The sequence below is a fragment of the Pongo pygmaeus genome, chromosome 17 (genome assembly GCF_028885625.2).
Source record: "Pongo pygmaeus isolate AG05252 chromosome 17, NHGRI_mPonPyg2-v2.0_pri, whole genome shotgun sequence".
NCBI lineage: Eukaryota > Metazoa > Chordata > Mammalia > Primates > Hominidae > Pongo > Pongo pygmaeus.
Genome location: NC_072390.2, coordinates 20978533 through 20991335, shown reverse-complemented (window position 1 = coordinate 20991335; position 12803 = coordinate 20978533).

Sequence of the window (12803 nt, the reverse complement as noted above, 5' to 3'; positions counted from 1 at the left end):
TTAAAGATGGACCAAGGCAGAGATGAAGTTTAGAGCCATTGTGTAGTACAATTTTTTATAGACAGCAAGAACCTGTAGTCAGTAAATGCTGAATTTATGAACATTCTCATTTCATTTCCCCATGATAGAAAACCGAACGAGAGTATGGAAAATCTTCATTTTATACACATTCAACCCAAAATGTTGTATATGACCAAAGTTGCAGAGATGACATAGTTAACTTACATGTTTTTACATATGGCTACATTTATATTATCCATAATAGAAGTGAGAAGCAATCTGAGTAGCACCAAGCAATAAAAACAAACCAACAAACAAATAAAGAACTTTCACTTTGGAATGCAATCAAGCAAGCAGCCACGTTTGCCATTTCCATGCCTGGCCTGGACTCTTTCCTAGGCCAAGCCTTTGGTCCGTTTCACTAGGACTCTCCCAAGTAATGGTAGGAAGAAAGTTCCAGCCTTCAAGGGAATTCATATTGCACCTAATATACTTGGAAACAGACCAGAGTTGATTTTATTTTATTTTATTTATTTATTTTGAGACAGAATCTTGTTCTGTCGCCCAGGCTGAAGTGCAATGGTGCGATCTAGGCACACTGCAACCTCCAGTTCCCAGGTTCAAACAATTCTCCTGCTTCAGCCTTTCAAGTAGCTGGGATTACAGGCACCTGGCCACCACACCCAGCTAATTTTTTTGTATTTTTAGTAGAGACGGGATTTCACCATGTTGGCCAGGCTGGTCTCGAACTCCTGATCTCAGGTGATCCACCCACCTTGGCCTCCCAAAGTGCTGGGACTACAGGTGTGAGCCACCGTGCCCAGCCTGTTTTATTTAGACTTTGTAATTATTAAATATATCATGCAAAAATAAGGCATTCTCTGATTTGAGGACCCCCAGAGTGGGTTATACATTTTCTCATCACTAGATCAAGGCTGTGATGTGGAGGAATTCAATGAGAAAGGAAAAGGCAGAGAGTGGAGCATGAATGTGGCCCAGCATCTCAGGCCAGCTGAATTCCAGGCTACTGCAAACAAGACTGTGCTAGTCACCCAGGATATAGTGGTGAAAAAAAATAATGTCTCTGGTTTCATGAAGCTTATATTCTATTAGATGGAGATGACAAATAAATATAAAAGTAAAAGATACAGTAAATAGGAGGGGGTGCGTGTCATGTAGGGAATGAAATAGGGTGTGGAAGCTGGGCATGTGGCTGATGTGTGTGCTGCCTTGTGTTGGATGGCCACGGAGGGCTTCCAGTGTCTTCCTGTTTCACATCAACTAAAAGCTATGGTTTTAAAATGCCTTAAACAACCTGATATGGTTGACCACCCCCTACCTCTCTAAGCTAATTTCCTACCACCCTGTTTTCAACTGTTCAGCTGCAGTTACCTCGCTGTCCTTCAGTCACACCCACATTCTCCCTCCTTTGCACCTTTGTACTTTCCTTGCCACTATCTGAAAAGCTCCTTCCCCCATAGCCATGTGGCCCATCTCCTCACTTATTTTAGGTCTCTGAGCAAATGCCAGCTCACTTCCGAAGCACTCCATGGCCATCCAACACAAGGCAGCACACACATCAGCTGCATGCCCAGCTTCCACACCCTGCTTCATTCTCTACATGACATGCACCCCATCTTATTTACTGTATCTTTTACTTATATATTTATTTGTCATCTCCATCTAATAGAATATAAGCTTCATGAAACCAGAGACATTATTTTTTTTCACCACTATATCCCTGGTGACTAGCACAGTCTTTTGTTTGCAGTAGCCTGGAATTCAGCTGACCTGAGATGCTGGGCCACATTCATGCTCCACTCTCTGACTTTCCTTTCTCATCGAATTCCTCTACATCATGTCTTTCCCGTGCTATTCTCGTGATAGTGAATAAGTCTCACGAGATCTAATGGGTTTATCAGGGGTTTCTGCTTTTGCTTCTTCCTCATTCTCTCTTCCGCCACCACATAAGAAGTACCGTTTGCCCCCCGCCATGATTCTGAGGCCTCCCCAGCCATGTGGAACTGTAAGTCCAATTAAACCTCTTTCTTCCCAGTCTCAGGTATGTCTTTATCAGCAGCATGAAAACGGACTAATACAGTTATCATCGGTTAGAAATCCCATGTATTAAGTGCGCATATTTGTGTATCTCATACCCTCCAGGGCTTAGAGAGCATGAGTGAAAATTGGAGTGGGATGAAGTAAGATCAAGTACTTTAGTGGCCTTTGGGAGGCACTGGGGTAATTGAGATGCTGGAGGGATCATTCACCCCAACACTGGCCTTTGCCCTAAACCAGACCCGTATGTGTGTGTGATGGCAATGAAACAGGAGACTCCTGGGCTGTGCAGGAATTCCCAGGTTGGCTGAGACAGACACCCGGCAGCGGGTGTGGGGCCTGTCAAGGCAGATTGTCTAGCTCAGGTCCAGCTGGAGCTGAGCTCTGTTGTGTATGCTGTGACCCCAGGGCGGAGTATCTCTAAGATGGGAATTTTTAGTGTGCATCCCGTGGTTTCTCCTGGCCACACCCATGCAATCCAGAGCTTTAACCCCTGAGGTGGACATGATTCAGTCAGCCACTGGGAAGGAACTAGAGAAAGCCTATTCCCCGTCTTCAGACTGGGAGTCTTCAGACCTGTCTTTGTGAGGACAACATGAAGGATCCATCCAGTGAGCGTAACTGATTTGGCTGGGTGGACTTGGCCTTGTAAAAGGAGAGGAAAAATCCTTGGAGGTGTCAGTGAAGATGGTGATCAGAGCATGTCAGAATAGCTCAGGGGCAGTGGGCAAGAATGTGAGCATAGGGCTTGGGATTGTGGCAAAATCTGGAAACTGAGTAATAAGATTATCGGCAGAAACTCAGACCAGAGAGAAGGTACTGATACCAAGAGCCCTGCTGAGGGTAGTTCAAGGACATAAAGCTAGGAAATGCCATGCAGGAAGTCAAGCCCAGATTCAACTGGCCACAAGGCTGGTGTCTTCCCATCACAGGACGCTCCTTCTGGACTCTAGGTTGATACGTTTGAATGGAGCAGAGGGCAGGTGACTAATGGGATATAGAGAGAGACAAGAAAGGGCTCCGCTGTGGACAATCATGTGTCTAGCTAAGGAATTTAGGGAGCTGCTCAGGTTTTATGAGCCAAGAGATAATTCGTACTATGGTGTGACAAGGAGAGGGATCTGCAGAAACGTGCAGGATGAATTCATACAGGAAAAGATTCAACATGGAGACTATTACAGCAGAATCAAAGCCTGTGAAGAGAAAAGTAACTGCATGCTCATAAACTAATTGCACCATTGACAGTAAGGCAGAAATATATATCGTTACTTATTTTTTAAAATAAAAAGCTGTACAAAGAATCAATGACACTTGAAAGAAAGTGAAGCTGGCAATGCTTGCTCTTTCCTCTCATTAAACCCAAAGTCATTTCAAAATCCTGAGGAAGAGTGTCCTTGAAGATTTTTCTTTGAATCCCTTTACCCAAATCCCAAGTAGCAGGTGAACAAAGATTTTTCACTTCATAAAAGGCAATCTTCGGCTAATAGTTTCTCTTTTTTTTGAAGATGTCTTTGATGTAAGAGCAGATGCCACTGGTTTTATATGCGACCAACTGAAATATTAAATAATTTCTCAAGGTCCTTTAATTGGAATAAGGCTTAATTTCCTCCTCCATGAATATATCAGAAAATGAACTTCCCCAAAAGATCTAGTTAATTATTAATAAATTGAACAGAGTGTAAGTTATTGAAGAGCAATTCTGATTTATCCAACATACACCTAATAATTCCTTTCAAAACTGGCTAGAATCAAGGACGTACTAAACATTCAAGATTTACAGTACTGTGTACCTGGCCTTGTGGTATTCTTTGAACTAAATCAAATTTTTTGGTGTCAAACAATAAATGAATTTGATGTTTATTTGAAAAAAATCATTTTTATTAAAAGATACTTTAATACTAAATGTAGTGGAAAAACATCTAGATTTGTCATTAGAAAGCTGTAAGACTGCTCCTATCCTTCTGTGAAAACACTCATCCTCTAAAATCAGTATTTTAATGATACAGCAAAGTTGGAAGACTGTTAATGGGAACAAAGTTTCTACTCATTCTTTTGTCTGTTTTGGTTAGCATTGTTTTTTGTGGGTCTGAAGTTTTCCCATAAATCATATAGTTCCACAAATCATGTAGTTTCCAGTGGGTACTTTCAAATATGCTACCTAAGCCTCCAGGCCATGGAGTTGGATCAGGACCCACTTGGACCAAACAGATTATCCTATGCCCCAACCACAGTGGTTGACTCAGATCAATCCCAATCTTTCCTGGGATTTCTCTAATTTACTAGTGAAAAAGAGCTGTCCACCCTCCAAACTGACACCTATACTTTTAGCTATCTGTGACTATGGCTTTAGCTGAATGTGTACAACTGACCTAAGAAAAATGAAGCAAAAGGCAGACAGAAGACAGAAGCAGCAACAAGACACAACATGAGGTGTGCAGCACCCCGCGGTCAGCTAGAACCACCCCTGTCTGTTGGTAGCCTGGCTGTGCGAGTCAGTATATTCTGGTTGGTTTTTGCTCCCAGAGCAGGTCCGATGAGGAGGAGCCCTCATCAGACAAGATCCTCTCCCACTGCACGCCATTCATAAATACCCAAAGGAACACAGAGGCTTTGTCTGGGCGTAACTCCCTCTGGGTTGAGGCTCTGACAGTGAGACAGAGCTCCCCGCCCTCACAGGACTTTCCTTAGTGATTATGAACTTGTCACTTCTGAAGATTTTAAGACAGGGATCCAAAATAACCCTACAAAATAGGGTTGTATTAAGTGCTTTCAAAAATTAAATTTAGATCATGAATTTTCCAGAGAACCACCTAGAAGTGAGGGGTTATTTTAAGCTGACTTCTGTATCCTTTTGATGTGTCCCCACTATTATTATTATTATAATTATTAGTTTAAACACTTAGTTGCTTGCATCACTCAGTGTCCCAGACTCACCTTGAATTCTCCCTTCCTAGGCTCTGGAATCAGCTGTTTCCTCCAAGGAGCCCAGTTTCATTCAGTTGAAAATGAGATTTAGAAACCAAGGCCTGGATGTTAGGTGTGCTCATTGGTACTGGGTGGTCATTGTGCCTATTCCCTTGTGAGTGTCTCCTCACCACACCTGAGCTGTGACACATGCCCTCTCCCTCACCTCACCTGGCTTTGGCATTCCAGTCCAGGCCTGCACCTTCCACATGGCTTCTCTTTGCTCCTTGAAGGGCTCTGACACCAGCCCTGGGCCACTGCCAACACCAAATGCTGATGGCTCTAGCTTACACTGGGCTGCATAGACACCCTTGTCACCCTGCTTGGCTCTGTGGGCTCTGACAGCCCATGCTAGGCCAACTGTACCTGGTGGCAGTTTGCAAATTCCACTAGCTTAGGAGAGGGGCTCAGTGATAGTGGTGCAGCTCTCAACAGAGGGCATGCACGTGATGGGAGTGTCTTGTATCATTCAGATAACGAGGGCCACATACAAATGAATAACCAACAAATTCGATATTCAGAAATGGCTTCCCAGCGCTCATATCTAATTGGGTGGTTACTCTGTTTCTCATTTTTAAAGTATTAGAATATCCAGATCTGTTCAAGTAACCAAAGAAATTTTTTTCCATGAGCTATAAAGGGTACTCCTGTAAGTTAAATTGGCTTATAAGGAAGTGTATGGTGTTTAAAATTCAAAATGTTCAGAAAAATACTGACAGATCAACTTTACCATGGAGAATTCTTAGGATAAAATAACTTATTTCATGTGAAGATGCCAGATAGATAAGATTATGAAGTCCTGAAAATGCCTTTTCTTCTTCCACTGCTATTCTTTTTTTTAAAATAATTTTACTTTCCATTTTAAAAATAATTTTCATTATAAAATTTAAAAATTATTAGTAAAATTAAAAAAAAATTCCCATAAATCTCCATGAGGCAATTAGAAAGTTTCTCTTGTTTTTTTTGAGATGGAGTCTCGCTCTGTCACCCAGGCTGGAGTGCAGTGGTGTGATCTCGGCTCGCTGCAAGCTCCACCTCCCGGGTTCATGCCATTCTCCTGCCTCAGCCTCCCAAGTAGCTGGGACCACAGGTGCCCGCCACCATGCCCAGCTAATTTTTTGTATTTTTAGTAGAGATGGGGTTTCGTCATCTTACCCAGGATGGTCTCAGTCTCCTGACCTCGTGATCCACCCACCTCGGCCTCCCAAAGCGCTGGGATTACAGGCCTGAGCCACCACACCTGGCTGGAAAGTTTCTTATTTATATTTTGGAGGAAAATTTTGAGTGTCCTATAATTTTCTGTGATTTGATTTATCTATCTAATGTCTCATAAAAATCATCAATGAGCCAATTAATGAAGATTCTTTAAAGAGGAGATTTTCATACTGTCTTTGGCATCCCGTATTGCAAGCATGGTACATTGTTTTCTAAGGAATGAAACAAGTAGAATTCCTAGTCTTGTGCAATAAGGCAATTTCCCCCTAAAGTCTCTTTGATCTAAAGACAGATGGCAAAATCTGTCCTGAGTCAGGGATCAACAGTTTTCAGAACTTCCATATCTGTTGGTTTATATGATCAGGAGCCATTGGAGAATTTTTCCTCTTTCCTTCATAGTCAAATGCTGCTTTGAGTGCTCGTTAAACTGGAAAAAGCAATCAATTGTTGAGAGAGAGAAAATAACTCTCTGCCAGATTATAGAAGCCAAGCTTGGCTTTTAAAATAGTGTTTTGTTTGTATGAAGACATAGAGGCCTTGCAAATGGTGGATTTATTTTGAAATGAAGAGCAAAGTTCGGTTGAAAAGCTAACAACTATATTTCTGAGAAGAAACCCTAAGGGTGTTCAAGGAAAAGCATTAAAATGATGCAACCTGTATAAGTTAGATAAGAGGCTGCCCTGACACACTTAAAGGAAGGTATTTAGAGAAGAATTGTGTGCTTAAACAAGTATTTCATTACAGATATTAATGACGAGATACCTTCTTATTTTTTAGAACCAAATATATATATATATATATTTAGTATTATACTTTAAGTTCTAGGGTACATGTGCACAATGTGCAGGTTTGTTACATATGTATACATGTGCCATGTTGGTGTGCTGCACCCATTAACTCATCATTTACATTAGGTATATCTCCTAATGCTATCCCTCCCCTTCCCCCACCCCCCGACAGGCCCCAGTGTGTGATGCTCCCCACCGTGTGTCCAAGTGATCTCATTGTAGAACCAAATATTTAAACAACGTTTGGAAATTATTTAGAATAGGTCAGGGTAAAATGGCTGGAAATGACTGAGAGGTCTGCCCATTTCTCCCTGGCTTTCCTGTGTGGATTTCCAGCAAGACAGTAGCTTGGGAATCCTGTAGCCCTGGCTGGACGGGCAAGGCTTCCCTCCCTGCTGTGTTGCACACTCTGATTCTGTGATATTGAATAAATGTTGAAATATTTATTGTAATAAATAATAAATAATAATATTTGTATATTATTTATTTTTATTATTTATAATCGATACATAATATTATTCATTATTGAGTAATAAATATTGATGGGCTAGATATTTTTGTAATCTACTTTTAAAAAAACCACTCATAATAAAATAATCCTAAAGGCTGGTGGGAGAGAGTACTTGTCATGAACTCTGATTCCTGGCTGTCAACATCAAACTGCAACAAAAACTGCAGTTTCTTCCTGAAAATGGGGTGCACAATGTGAAGTCAAAGATGTGGGTTGAAAATTGAGTTGTGTGACCTAGACAAACCATGTAACCTCTTTTGGTCCTATTTTTCACCACTTGGCTTACCACTTTCAGCTTCTATTGTAGATGATACACGACAAGCAAGGCCCCAAATTGGGGCTTAGCCCTGGAGGGTTCTTGGCATTCCCTTAGGAAAGGATTCAAGGGTTAGCTGGTGGTGTTAAACAGCAACTTATATTGAAGCTGGGCAGTGGCAGCATCACGTCTTGTGGAAAATAGATCCCCACAGGCAGTGTGCCCAGAATAGCAGCTCAGAGGCAGGTCTACAGTCATGTTTATACTCACTTTTAATTATATGCAAATTTACGGGCAATTTATGCAGAAATTTCTAGAATGAGGGTGGTAACTTTCAGGTTGTCAGGTTTTTGTTGTGGAAAGGGGTGGTAAAGTCCAGGCGTGGTAACGTCCAGTGTTGCCATGGCAACAGTAAACTGACATGGCACACTGGTGGGCATGTCCAGTGGAAAGCTGCTTCCCCTAGGACCTCTTTTAGCTAGTCCTCAACTTGGTGCAGTATCTCAGCCCTGCCTCTGGAGTCGAGTCCTGCCTCCTACCTCATAAATATTAGGTAATTCATATTGAAAGGGCCCTGCGTGTCTCCATTTTGCTCCACCTGTGTGAGCTCCCGCACTATCCTGGCTATCAAGATGAGCCCCATGGAGACGCCACGTGGCCACTGAGCCTAGCACAGTTTCCCTTAGGGCAGGCCTCCCAGGGACAGCACATTGCTGTGCCACACCCATCAGATTCAGTCACCCTTAGCTTAGGAATTGAGAAATGGGAATTAAGAAATGGCGTGCTGAGTTGGATTTGGTGTCCTGTAAGAAAACAGTGGGCCTCCGTGGAGCAGCCGACATTTTGCAACATGTGAGTTCAGTGGGGGTGGATGGCTGGGGGGCACTTCTCCTCCTGGACAGCTGTGGCCTGGGTGCTCCAGGAGGCCCAGGGCCACTCCGCTGAGGGCCTGCAGTGCAGGGAGTGGTTGTGGTTGCTGGGCTGGTGCCCAATTAGAATTGCATTATGATTGTGCTGATTGATTTTTTCCTTCACTTCTTCTAGTTTTTCCTATTGTAATGTGTTAGCAAGTAGGATAAAACAACTGGGAAATGCAGGAGACTGAGTAGGGTACACAGTAGGCTTGGCCCTGGCCAGGTGCCATGTGTGGGAGAGGCCGCGCGATAGGCTGTGCAGAGGACACCCCAGGGAGAGAAACCTGCTCCTCTCTCCTCCCAGGCCAGGCATGCCCTGCCCTCAGCTGGCTTCCTCCTTTCCTTCCTTGCCCCCTCACTTGCCTTTTACCATCTAAAAATAAAATCCTATCTTTTTATTATACAAGAATTTAAACTATTCCTTGAGGCCACATGTGTCTTGGCATGACCTCCCTTGATATTTCTGCACACAACTTTACGTTGGTGGAATTACTGCAACCGTTAACCATGGAAACCACGTTCCTAAACAATAATGGAGTGTTGGTTTTCAAGTGGAAAAATAAACTCTTCTTTAGTAGCAGAAGAAAAGAAAAACACGTGCTTGAAACAATTTCTACATCTAAGTTGGATTTGGGGTCTCTGGAAATCATCACTAGAATGCTTTTTAGAAATTTTAATATAATAATAAAATAATACCAATTATATTTATTGGGTAAATATACCAGAAAATACACAAAATGATTTATATGTGTGTTTTCATGCAATTTTTGTAACAACTTATCATGTAAACACTATTATCATTCTTATTCTCCATCTGTGAAGAAACAGGCTATGAGAGGCCGCACCTTGGTCAGAGCTTTGTAAGTGATGAACTGGGCGCGTGGCAGGCATGCTGCCTTCAGATCCAGGCTCTTCAAGTCCATCTGGAACCCATGTTTGGTGGCCACAGCTAATTACATGGGCTGAATCCTGCATGTCCAGGGCCTGCCTGAACCCTTGGGCCAGTCTCTTGCCTGGGCCTGGCCTCCCGAGCAGGGCTGTGCCTCTGGCCAGTCCACAGAGCTCCAGGCGGGGTGGGTGGGTTCAGCTGTGCAGGCTGGGGTGCTCCACATGTGTGTGGGAGGCATTCACTGCCAGGCTGTAGCTGGAGCCCACTTGCCTCACGCTGCCACGCTCCAGCCTGTGACTCCAGCTCCATATTCTGAGAAAGAAGACCTCCTTACTGCTGTCAGCTAGGGACTGACCTGACACGAACAGCCAGGCCACGGTGTTCTCTTGTTGAGCATAATGATTTCCCAGAACACCAGCGTCAGACAATGTCACTCACTGGCCATGAAAAAGTAGGTAAAAAATAAGATCGCTACATAGTTACATCTGGGTAAAAATAAAAACACTGCAAATCACAAACTGGATCAAACATCCTCCTTACCCAGCTACATGACTGAGTGCTTCTTTACCAACTACAATTGTAGGCCTGCTCTGTTTCTCCCTCCTCTGGATAAAAGTTAGTAAGGTGCCCACTTGTAGAATTAACTCCACTTTTTGGCACCACCCAGTCCAGAGCAAAACCACACTTTCTTGAACTCTCCTCCAAATCACTGAACACAGCCCAAACCCTGTGCCAAGTACATGCCAACACCCTCTTTCTGTTATGCCCATGGTTGCCATGGTGTGCAGCCAGCCCAGGTGCAACAAGTACAGATCACCCAACGTTGGTGACAGATTTGCTCTTGCTGACTTTTGGCTAGTGGGCATAGACAATTTCAGCCTGGCTTCCTAGATCTTTATGGAGCTATGAGCTGATCATAATAGCCTGTCACCAGCCTGAAGAAAGGTTGCTTCCTCCCACGTTCTTAGCCAATTAGTTGTATTTTTAGCCAGGCTGGATCTGATTTTGTCAGAGCCTGCACTTATTTGTAGCTGTCTCCCCAATAGAGTGTAAGCATGTGTATGCATGTAAGTATGTGCAGTTTAAATACAGAGGAGATGATGAGTGACTGAGTACTATGCATTGCAGACAGCTTACGTCACATGTGGATAATGGATAACTGTCCTACCTGATTAAATGACTTGGGACACTAATAAAACATTTGGACAATTGTGTTATTTAATATATACTTAATGGTAGGATTTTACTTACAAAATTAAGACTTGCTAAAAACCCGTCTTGACTATCAGGGATTGAAGGTGACAGTAAGTTAGAGTGGAAGATGAGAAAGAGAATTCACGTTGAGCTTGGCTCATTAACATGATCACCTGCAAAATACAAAGGGAGGAGTGAATGAACCTGAAAGGGGCTTTACTGTTCTTCACTAAAAGCCTTTGCTTTTCTTTGTCTTTTTCTGTAACCCTAGTGGTCCTGATAGCCCTCTTTGGACCCCAACACCCCACTGATTTTTGTTTTTATCTTAACTTGACTCTAGATCAGGAAGTAAAGGTGCCCTCTCTAGATGTCAGAGAGGTTGGGGTATCTGCAGAAATAAGTGAGCAAAGTCAGCATCTAACAGGAAAATCTGTCTCCACAGCTGTGTGCTGTCAGCCTGGCCCATTTCTCCAGATGGCTTGGTCTTGCCCTGCATGGGCCCTGGAGCAGGACTCACCTCCTTCTTCCTGACTTTGTGCCTTTGTTCACCCCAGGTCCCTTCTCCTCATCTCAGGCTGGAAGACCCAGCCTGCCTTGCCCACCTACGCTTCCATGAGGTGTCCTGACGGTGTTAGCCCAGCAGAGTCCTCCCCTAGTTTCTTGCTGGTGAGAATCAGAAAAACATTGCTCTAGGTGTGGCTGGTGTGACCCACACTGACCTTCCTCATTGTCTTATTATCTATAACTCATATTTTAGTAGTTTATCACATTCTGAAATGTTGTGAAGTAGCTTTTAACTATGTAAAATTATTTTCTTTCAAATTGTGCAGAAAAGGTAGAGTGGCAGGAAAAATAATCCCTCCCCACAAAGATGCCCCCATTTAAATCCCCTGAACCTGGGAATGTGCTACCTTACAGGGCAAAAGGGATTGTGCAGCTGTGATTAAGGATCTTGATGAGGGGAGATGACCCTGGATAATCTGTGGGTGCAAAGTGACCACAAGGGCCCTCTGAAGGCAGAGGGGTCAGATCTGGGGAAGGAGCTATAAGGACAGAAGCAGAGGGCAGAGGGATGTGATTGCTGGAAGAGGCCACAAGCCACTGAACGGGGCGGCCTCGAGAAGCTGGAAAAACCAAGGAACAGATTTGCTCTAGAGCTTCCAGAAGGAAGGCAGCCCTGCCCTGCTGACCCTGATGCTAGCACAGTGAGACCCATGCTGGGCTTCTGACCTCCAGAGCTGTAAGATAATAAATTTGTGGTAATTTGTGGCTGCAGCAGTAAGAAACTGATACTGGTGTGGAGTGTATCTTTTCTTAAAGGTGAAGATGTATTATAATACTGGCAAGTAGAATTTCTCTGGACTAGGGTTAGAATGAGGAGGGGTAACACTGATAATATTTCCTCTGGTGATCAATTCAGCAGCACCTGCCCTGAGAAACAGAGACAGAGGGTTGTGGGCAGATGCTAAGGGCTCTGCCTTGAGGGCACACGGGCCTGTGAGCGACGGAGCCTCAGGATGGCAGGGCAGGAGGGGCCATGATGCACAGGAGCTCGCCTAAGAGCTGCTGACAACATCTAGAGCGCCGAGAGATGCTCACAAGGGCTCACCGAGGTCTTTACACACCTGTGCCCCAACGAGCAACTGAGCACAGTCCCCAAAAGATGGGCACCTGGAAGCAAGGAGGATGGTCTGTTGGTGGAAGAAAAGAGTTCATCAGAGAAATAATCACTTTATATTGCAATGTGTTTCCTTTAAGATCAGCTTTGTTTCTTTCTCTTGCTTAGTAGAAAGTGATAGTAATATTTTATATATTGCTTGTTAATACATTTTAAAGATTAAATTGTTTATTTTACACAAAGTAAGATTAACTTATTAAGTGGGAGATCACTAATTTTCCACAGTTGCCCAAACCTGAACTAAACTGTGTTTGTGTTAAGTATGGCTCATCCATTTAGAAATGGGGATGTTTATACAAAAGTTAGTTCCGGATCACACAAGCATTCCAATCCTGG